Genomic DNA, 9932 nt, shown 5'->3' on the forward strand with positions numbered 1-9932 from the left:
TGCTAGGTGACTTACTGATAACTTTCACTGCATCCATTATTCCTTCTGCAACCCTGCTCTTTTTGTTTCTTGATTTGTACTATCTTCATGACATCTCAGTTGTTAAGTAGGTGTTTAGGGTTATCACCTCTGAGAGTTTCTGTGGAAGACATTCAATACATTGGAAGTAGACAGAGAATGACTTATTCTGCTCTAATCTTTGTAACCTTATGCAAACATTTAATATCAAAATTCAACAGAGATGCTTTACAATGGAAAAATTCCATATAAGTATTATGAGGGATACATCTTTCTAGTTCTTGTTCATTGTTTTCCAAAGTTGTTCTAAGTATCCCAAGCCTGTAGGATACTTCACAAAAGAAAAATCGTTCTGAGATCAGAAAACGGTGCATTGTATTCTCATCACTGGAGATGTCCAAGGAGCGTTAGTGTTTTACAGACAGAGTAGACTTGCTGTAAAGTAACTTGTACAACTTATTCAAGTTTTTCCCACAGTTACTCAGAAAAACTTTTCCTCCCCGATGGAAATAGTATTCCAAGAAACACATTTCAAGAAACACTGCTTTTTCTTTTTTCAATGCTTAAAGCATGTTTACCAGCATCTGTGTAATTACTATATGTTGAAAATACAGCACAAAAAAGAGCTCCCTTCCGACGAGCAAATTATGTGCTAACTTTAAAATACAATGTAGATTCCCCATTAAATGGCATATTCTTCCATTCAGAAAATTTTCTTGTTGATATCTAGCAAATAATGCCAGACGGTTAAAATTCGCGTGTTGAGAAAAAGTACAACAATGAAATGTTCCCCAGGCTTTTAGCATTTTCAATAAGTTATAAATCAAATTTATACATCCTTAAAATTACTATTAGTTTCTTGTTGAAAGGACTAGTGTCCCTAGGGATGTGAGCGTTAATATTTCTTCCCTCAATGAGCTGGCACCATTTTAAGTTCTATTTCTTCCTAAAGATCATCCTTCTTGCCAGATACATACTTATGTATGTATACATAAGTATGTATACTTTAGTTATACATACTTATAACTAAAAAATGACAGTTGTTCCTTGCTCTGTTTTGACTTTTCCTTAAACTGATATTATGTTTCAGCAAAAATTTACTGTTTTCCTCTTACATAGGTGAGTTCTTACTTTACATGGGATTGACATTTTCAGAAGCCTTTGGGATAGTAGAGGAAATAATAGCATGGGATAAGCATCAGCATCCCGCATTCCCATCCCATTTTTGCTTTGTGAGTAAACAAGTCCATGAGTCTCTCACCAAGTTTTCACATTGCAAGAACTGACACAATGAGAAGCAGATGGACTTAAAAATACCTGGCCCTAAGAGGCACATGAAAAGATGCTCAAAATCCCTAATAATTAGAGAAATGCAAATCAAAACTACAATGAAGTATCACCTCACACCAGTTAGAATGGGCATCACCAGAAAATCTACAAACGACAATTACTGGAGTGGGTGTGGAGAAAAGGGAACCCTCCTGCACTGTTGGTGGGAATGTAAATTGATACAGCCACTATGGAGAACAGTATGGAGGTTCTTTAAAAAACTAAAAATAGAACTACCATATGACCCAGCAATCCCACTACTGGGCATGTACCCAGAGAAAACCATAATTCAAAAAGACACATGCACCCCAATGTTCATTGCAGCACTATTTACAATAGCCAGGACATGGAAGCTACCTAAATGTCCTTCGACAGACGAATGTAAAGAAGATGTGGTACATATATACAATGGAATATTACTCAGCCATAAAAAGGAACGAAATTGGGCCATTTACAGAGATGTGGATGGACCTAGAGACTGTCTTACAGAGTGAAGTAAGTCAGAAAGAGAAAAACAAATATTGTATATTAATGCATATTATGTGGAATCTAGAAAAATGGTACACATGAACCAGTTTGCAAGGCAGAAATAGAGACACAGATGTAGAGAACAAACATATGAACACCAAGTGGGGAAAGGAGGGGTGGGATGATTTGGGAGTTTGGGATTGACATATATACACTAATATGTATAAAATAAATAACTAATGAGAATCTGCTGTATAGCACAGGGAACTCCACTTCTTTCTACAGTGGAAACTAAAACAACATTGTAAAACAACTATACCACCCCCCTAAAAAATAAATAAGTAAATAAAAATACCTGGCTCTAAATAGGGGGCTTCGGAAACAGATTAATGTCAAATGTAAGAGCTGGAAGTCACCCCAAAAATCATCCAATTTGGGAGTTTTCCTGGGCAGCTTGGAAGCAAACAAACCAGCAAACAAACAAACAAACAAGGTTTAAGGGTTCAGCACACAAAGATTTAGATTCAGTTGATCTAGGGTCAAGTCTAACGTCTGGGATTTAATATTTTTTTAAATATTACTGGGCATATACCCAGAGAAAACCATAATTCCAAAAGACACATGCACCCCAATGTTCATTGCAGCACTATTTACAATAGCCAGGTCATGGAAACAACCTAAATGTCCATCGACAGAGGAATGGATAAAGTAGATGTGGTACATATATGCAACGGAATATTACTCAGCCATTAAAAGGAAAAAAATTGGGTCATTTGTAGAGATGTGGATAGACCTAGAGACTGTCATACAGAGTGAAGTAAGTCAGAAAGAGAAAAACAAATATTGTATATTAATGCATATATGTGGAATCTGAAAAAATTGGTATAGATGATCTTATTTACAAAGCAGAAATATAACCACAGGCATAGAGAACAAACATATGGATACCAAGGGGGAAAGGGAGGGTTGGGATGAATTGGGATTGACATACATACACTATTGATACTATGTATAAAAATAGATAACTAATGAGAACCTACTGTATAGCACAGGAAACTCTACTCAGTGCTCTGCAGTGACCTAAATGGGAAGGAAATCCAGAAAAGAGGGGATATATGTATATGTATAGCTGATTCACTTTGGTGTACAGCAGAAACTAACATAACATTCTAAAGCAACTATACTCCAATAAAAATTTTAAAAAAAATCTCTAGTGGGGAGGAAAGATCTCAAGTGCCGACAGGGTTGAGGACAACTAATCTTCTCACAAACTTGCTCATTTTATGAGTGAGGAAACTCTTGAGCAGTTAAGTGATTTACTTGCTTACTGTGCAAAATTAATTAGTTCGTTCAAATCAGAAAACAGACCTTCTGATTCTTAACCAGTGCCCTTTCACCACGTAGACTGCCTCCCCAGGCCTCTCTCCTTGGCTGTGTGACCTGGGCAAGTCACACGACCTCTCTGTTACCTTGTCAATCGTACTTGACAAGGGTCATTTTAGGATCAAACAATCAATGGAAAATATGCCTGTGCAAGCTTAGATGGCATTGCTAATTCACTGTCAATGACCCAGATCACTTTGTTCATTTGCACTAATTAATAGGCTGTTTCCCATAAGCTTTCACTTGAAAAAGTGTTTTCCTCAATTTTTATTTGAAATCTAAGACCACCTCTTGGCATGTTATTCACTCCCAGGCTCAGTGTCTTTCCTGAATCCACTGAGTGGTTTTTACGCATCTGTCCCAACATCGAACCCACTATGGGACACAAAACCTTTTTAATGGTTTTTCCAAAAGAAAACAGAAATAGGAATCCTTAAACAAGTGTGCTAGCTCCATGTCCTGGGCCACGACAGTGCTTTGAGACACTACAAAATAAGAAGCAAAAGCAAGTGAAGAGAAAGTACTTTCTCCACATCTTCCTCCAGGGACGCAGCCAGCAGACTCGTTCCCTTTGGGATGGCCCACCTGCCCCCTTCACCAGCTGCATCCCTGACCTTCTGAGCCCCACCTCACACAGCAGGTTCTCCCCGCTGCTAGCTGCTGCACCACTCCTCAGAGCCTCCATCGTCAGTGGGTCTGCCTCCCCTTGAGAAAAAAGCTGCAGAAGAGGATGGAGGAAGGCCTCCCTCGGATAGGATTGGATGCCAGGGCTGCCAGTGTTTCCGCAGAGCAGATGAACTGGCCTGCATCCATGCTGGAACTCCAAGTGGTTCTTGGAGCGCTCTTTAGAATCTTGACATCTTTGGAGGCCAGTGGGGATGAATGGGTAGTTCAGCAGGTGGCTACTACTCTAAGCTCCCACCTACTACCCTGAAAAATGCAGAAAGTACCCCTGACAAATGCCTAACTGACCTCTGGGTACACGGAGCCGGAGACTGCTGTTATTTCTAGGCCATCAGGACTTGATGCTCCACTGGGAACTGCAGGGCAGCCTGCCTGTTCCTCATTACCATGAATAATCGAAAGTTGGAAGTATGTCAGAGGGCTTCTGTGGACCTTGCTTTTCACCTACCATAAAGTGATGGCGGTTGGTAGAAAAATGATTTCATGTAAGGTCCCTAGAACGTGCCGATCTAAGCAGCTAACATCAGCCCCTCTAAATCAATCATGCCATGGTTTCAGCCTCATTACTGGAATTGGTTTTCAGGCTAAAGTCAGTAAATACCAGAAAGTAAGTTTTATTGCAAAACAGATTGCAGTTCCAGTAAAGATGCCGTGTGTGAACAGAAAAGTGCTGGTTACAGATGCCCATCAGGCCCGATCCTAAGTAGTATATGTGACAAACCGAAGGGGGAGGGCACCCACAAGCGGCAAGGACAGATGCTCCTAGCAAGGCATCACAAATCAAAATCAAACCTAAATGTTCACAAGGGGTATGCTGAGACTGGTTGGAATGAAATCAGACAGACTGGATTTTAAAAACTGCTTTAGTTGACAGTAGTCTCCAGAAAAACAAAAGACAAAGAAAACGGGCTCCTTTTTAATTCAATGCCTGTTGGAAAGCCTTCATCTACAACTCTATGCCTTGGCTAGAGCAGGTACCCAGTGACGTGAGCTACACAAATCCTATAGACATGAAGAGGAAAGTGCACGTTTCAAAGAGTGTTCTATCAGCCTTGTGGCTCAGTTTGTGCCTCCAAACAACGGGGGAGAAAGACCTGTGACCAGCAGGGGGAAAAGGTGGTTATTTTGCTCTGGGAAATGGAATCAAGTTTCCCAGACTTCCGTCTGGTGTCTTTATGCCAAACAAATATCACTGGCTGACAGTCTGATATGTTCACCATTCCCTATTTCTTTTCTCGGATGGGGGAAGGTAATGATCTCTTTGAACCTAATAATCTTTTAGGCCTTTGACCATCAGGCTGTAAGCCTCTTTGAGAGGGTACCGTATCTCTTTCCTAGCATACGTAATAGGTGTTCAGTAAATAACTACATATTCGTGTTAGGTGTATGTCTTATGCAATGGCCTTGCCGATGAGGCCACTGTCAACCAATGGATCTTTTCGATTTGTGCCTTTGTATTCTGGACACTTTCCTATCTATACGGACAGACTTCATTTCTCTCTTACTTCATCCTCCTCTTCTCCCTCCCAGCCCCTCCCCACCTCCATCCCCCAGTACAGTGTGTGGGTCCAGGTCTGGCTGCTTTGAGGAGAATTATCTTCTACCTCACTGATATGATTTCAGAGCTAGTGATGAAGATGTATGTAGCTAACTTTTTTTTTTTTTTTGCGGTACGCGGGCCTCTTACTGTTGTGGCCTCTCCCATCGCGGAACACAGGCTCCAGACGCGCAGGCTCAGCGGCCATGGCTCACGGGCCCAGCCGCTCCGTGGCATGTGGGATCTTCCCGGACCGGGGCACGAACCCGTGTCCCCTGCATCGACAGGCAGGCTCTCAACAACTGCGCCACCAGGGAAGCCCGACAACTTTTTTTGAACTTAAAAAATATATAATTCCTGTGCCTTCCTCCTGAATTATTTCATAAAAAAATTAAAGTTTTTTATAAATGAACCTCAGGTGTACTGAATTGGGTTGATCCAAATTCTTAGTTTGAAACGCATTTGTCACTATCGGCTCCTGCACAGTCTCATTTTAATGCCTTTGTTTATTTATCCAATAACAGAGTGAGCCCTTGTGAGCACACAGCCCCACACAAACCCTGGAACATTGCTAATGACTTGGACCAACCCGCGTGCTCCAGCCCCTGGCTCCAATGCACAGGAGCTACTGTCCTGAAGTTTGTCATTATCTGTCATCCGCAGGCCTTTTATCATGCATATGCCTAAAGGATATATTGTTTAAGTTTAGTTGCTTTTTGGAAAGGATATTCTGTCTTCTGATGTCCTCTAGCACTTGCCTTTGTCACTCAACGCTGCCTTCATAGGATTCACTCCTGAATCTCCTTTTACGATAAAATAGATTTATCGTTAAATGAAAAAAATATTTTCTTCTCATTTTTATTGGAGTATAGTTGATTTACAGTGTCATTTTAGTTTCTGCTGCACAGCTAAGTGAATCCGTTATACATATATGTATATCCACTCTTTTTTAGATTCTTTTCCCATGGAGATCATTACAAGAGTATCGAGAAGAGTTCCCTGTGCTATACAGTAGTCCTTAGTAGTTATCTGTTTTATATATAATAGTGTGTATGTGTAAAAATCCTTACATATTCTCCCTGTGAATGGTATGGCCCTGAATTTGGGTTATGTTAAATGAAAGGACCTCTTCTGTAGAATAACATCTAGAGTAAAACATCAGATGTTGTGTCATTTACTCTCAGTGACTTCAAGTAAGGCTAATTCAAGAGTAACTGACACGTTATGTCCATCTATGCGTCATGTTGTTATTCCGTAATACTTTCTATCAAGGTTGTTACATGAGGTAAGATACAAGATACATTTTTACATCAATATATGATAAAATTACTGTGTATACTTTTTAATATGATGCTCAATATATTCGATTCAAAGAATTCCTCCCTTGAGACTCATATCTGGTCTTTTCAGCTCATGAAAATACATCTCAGAAAGGTATTTCTTTTGGCATTTTTGGCTCATATTAATACAATAGCAAACACCTCTCAAATTTTTCTAGGTAAGTTTTCTAGGCTCCACACTATAATAACTCAGAATTAAACTCCCTGGGCTCTTTGGGGGCTGCTCACAGGATCTAAGTCTTTGAATCTTGTGAGACTTGGCCATGAATAATCTAACGGATCCTTTCACTCAGTAGTTGCCCAACTCACACTGAGCTGCTGCGTCAAATCCAATGTGATCACAGAGATCCACCCGGCAGGCCCGGAGGAAGCTGGCCAGCGCTTCATTTTCCAGCTGGATGACTTGGTTCCTCACGCATCACATCCCTCCTGCCGGGCAATTTGCACAGCACCATGGAGTTCCGGTTATTTTTTTTAAAGCCTTTTGGATATCCTCAGGAGCTGCTGTGGAAGTTTCAGCTGCACAGGAGATGAGTCTGAAACGTCAGAAATGAAAAATACAGGATGGGGCTTCCCTGGTGGCTCAGTGGTTGAGAGTCCGCCTGCCGATGCAGGGGGCGCGGGTTCGTGCCCCTGTCCGGGAAGATCCCACATGCCTCGGAGCGGCTGAGCCATGGCCGCTGAGCCTGCGCATCCGGAGCCTGTGCTCCGCAACGGGAGAGGCCACAGCAGTGAGATGCCCGCGTACCGCAAAAAAAACCCCAAAAAACAAAAATACAGGATGAATGACTAGAAAAATCCGGACTCTGGTTCTTGACCTGGTGATAGTGTAGAGGGAATCGTGAAAGTGTTCAGCGGGGGCAGTGATCCTAATATAAAAGGAAAGCTTTCTTCTTTATTTCCCATGGCCTTGAAGCTGTAGTTAAGGAACAACTTTGAAATGAATTGCTTTGGTTATATGATTGCATTCTTCTCATGTGCTTGGCCAAGACACCAGCTGGTCATTCAGAGTTCTAGTAGGTGCTGGAGAGGGCACAGAGGAAGGAAGGAAACTAACATTTATTACATGCCCAACACTGTGTTAGACACTTCCCCTTTACAGATGGGGTCACTGGGGCTCAGACAAGTTACCTTATTGCCGTGCTTTATAGTGTCAGAGCCAGGTTGAAGTGCAAAGCCCATATTCTTTCCATAACAGCATTGTCTACTCTTAAGGAGTTTTAGAATCTAATTGAAGACAAAGGGAAAAAAAGAAAGAAAGAAGCATGGTATGCTTACTGATGGCTGGAGATGGCATCGGACCAGCATTGTTGTCAGAGTGGTGGAAGAGGGGTAGAATTCTCACTGAGAAGTGCTGATTTGGGTTCAAGTTCAAGCTAGTGATCATCAGGAAACAGAATAGACTTGAGTAGGATGGCTTTGTAAACAATGGATTTTAGAGAAGCTGATCTGATTATGGCAGTCCAAATTTCATAGCTGTAGTCATAGGAATGGAGAGGAAGTGTCTAATAAGAGGGTTCTGTTTTTTAATCTCCACAGTTTGGCTAGAACATGTTATATGGTAAATAAAAGTTTATTAAATGCAAGACAGAGATATTGTGAAAGAGGGCATGACAGAACTCAATAAAAAAATATATATATATAGTCATTCAAAAAGACTGAGAGAATCATTGTGCTGTTGGAATAATTGGGAAAATTATAATACTATCTAACATACAGTGTCAGCTATTAGCCACGTGTGATTCTAAGTCCTTTTATTTACATTAATTAATATTCATAACAGCCCTAAGGGTAGATACTATTAACCATATTTCACAGGTGAGGCACGGGGAAATTATTGTCTTGCTGAGACTGACATAGCAACTGAGTGATAAAGATAGAACCAGGCATTCAGGCTGCAGAGTCTACATCTGCATAACCTCCATGCATGAGATTTCATACAAGAACACTAGGGCAGAGATGGTCTCTTGCCCTTTTGACAGGCTTTCAACATAGAAATTCAGAAGGTGGATAGACTTTACTGAAAGGAAGCAAATACACAGATGAATTGTAGTTTTACAGATGTGCTGTATCTGCAATAAAAGCGAAATATTCTAGAGGTGTTGTCAAATACTGCATAACTTCAACTGATGCCCCAGAGCAGGGCACTGGTAGCAGGCAACACTCGGCACACCAGCTCCCCATGAAGCATAATGTCTCTCATTTCTGCCACTGACAAGAGCCCTTACTTAGTTATAGGCTATGGAACACTGGCCACCGTTCTATAAATTTCTTCAAATTGATTTCTAGCTTTGTGTACATGTTTTTCATGCCTGTCTTAGTCAGTTTGGGTTGCAATAAAAATTACCATAGAATGGGTGACTTAAACAACAAACATTTATTTCTCACAATTCTGGAGACTAGGAAGTCCAAAACCAAGGTGCTGGCAGATTCGATGTCTGGTGAGAGCCCTCCTCCTGGTTTGTTGTAACTTCACATGCAGAAGATATAACTGCTCAGTGAGACAGAGACAGAGAGAGAGAGACAGAGACAGAGAGAATCTCTCTCATATCTCTTCTTACTCATGAATGATCGCGAGGGCTTCACCTTCGTGACCTAATTAACTCCCAAAGGTCTCACCTTCAGATACAGTCACATTAGGGATTAGGGCTTCAGCATACAAATTTGGGGAGCACGAACATTCAGTCCATAGCAACCCCCAACTAAAGTTTAAGACCTTCGAAGACAGAAACTGTTCCTTTGCTCTCGTTGGTATCCTCAGTGCCTATGGCCATCCTGAGCACACAGTGGGTACTTAATTCTTTTCTGAGCAACTGAACGTTTTTGAAGAATAACCTGAGAAAGACTATTTTCAGTTATGCAACATCAACTCCCCATATGGCAACTCCTTATCCTTCCTGTTCTCATCCACAGTCTGCTGGTTGGAGCAGTCGCAGTTAGGGAGAGAGATATGGGAGAGAACCCAACTTCTAAAAACTGTAGAGGAGGGAACAGGTTAGAGCCACTGTGGTGCTCCATTGAAATATCGAGCAGAGCTGCAGGGAATTGTTAATAAAAACAAATCTCTCTTACATTGTCATTACTTACATTTGTACCTTACATATTGTCTGCAGCCTCACCTCTTCTTCCCTAGTAGATATATACTGTTTCCCCAGCAGCATTCTTTTCTCTGT

Source organism: Delphinus delphis, chromosome 14 (genome assembly GCF_949987515.2).
Source record: "Delphinus delphis chromosome 14, mDelDel1.2, whole genome shotgun sequence".
Lineage (NCBI taxonomy): Eukaryota > Metazoa > Chordata > Mammalia > Artiodactyla > Delphinidae > Delphinus > Delphinus delphis.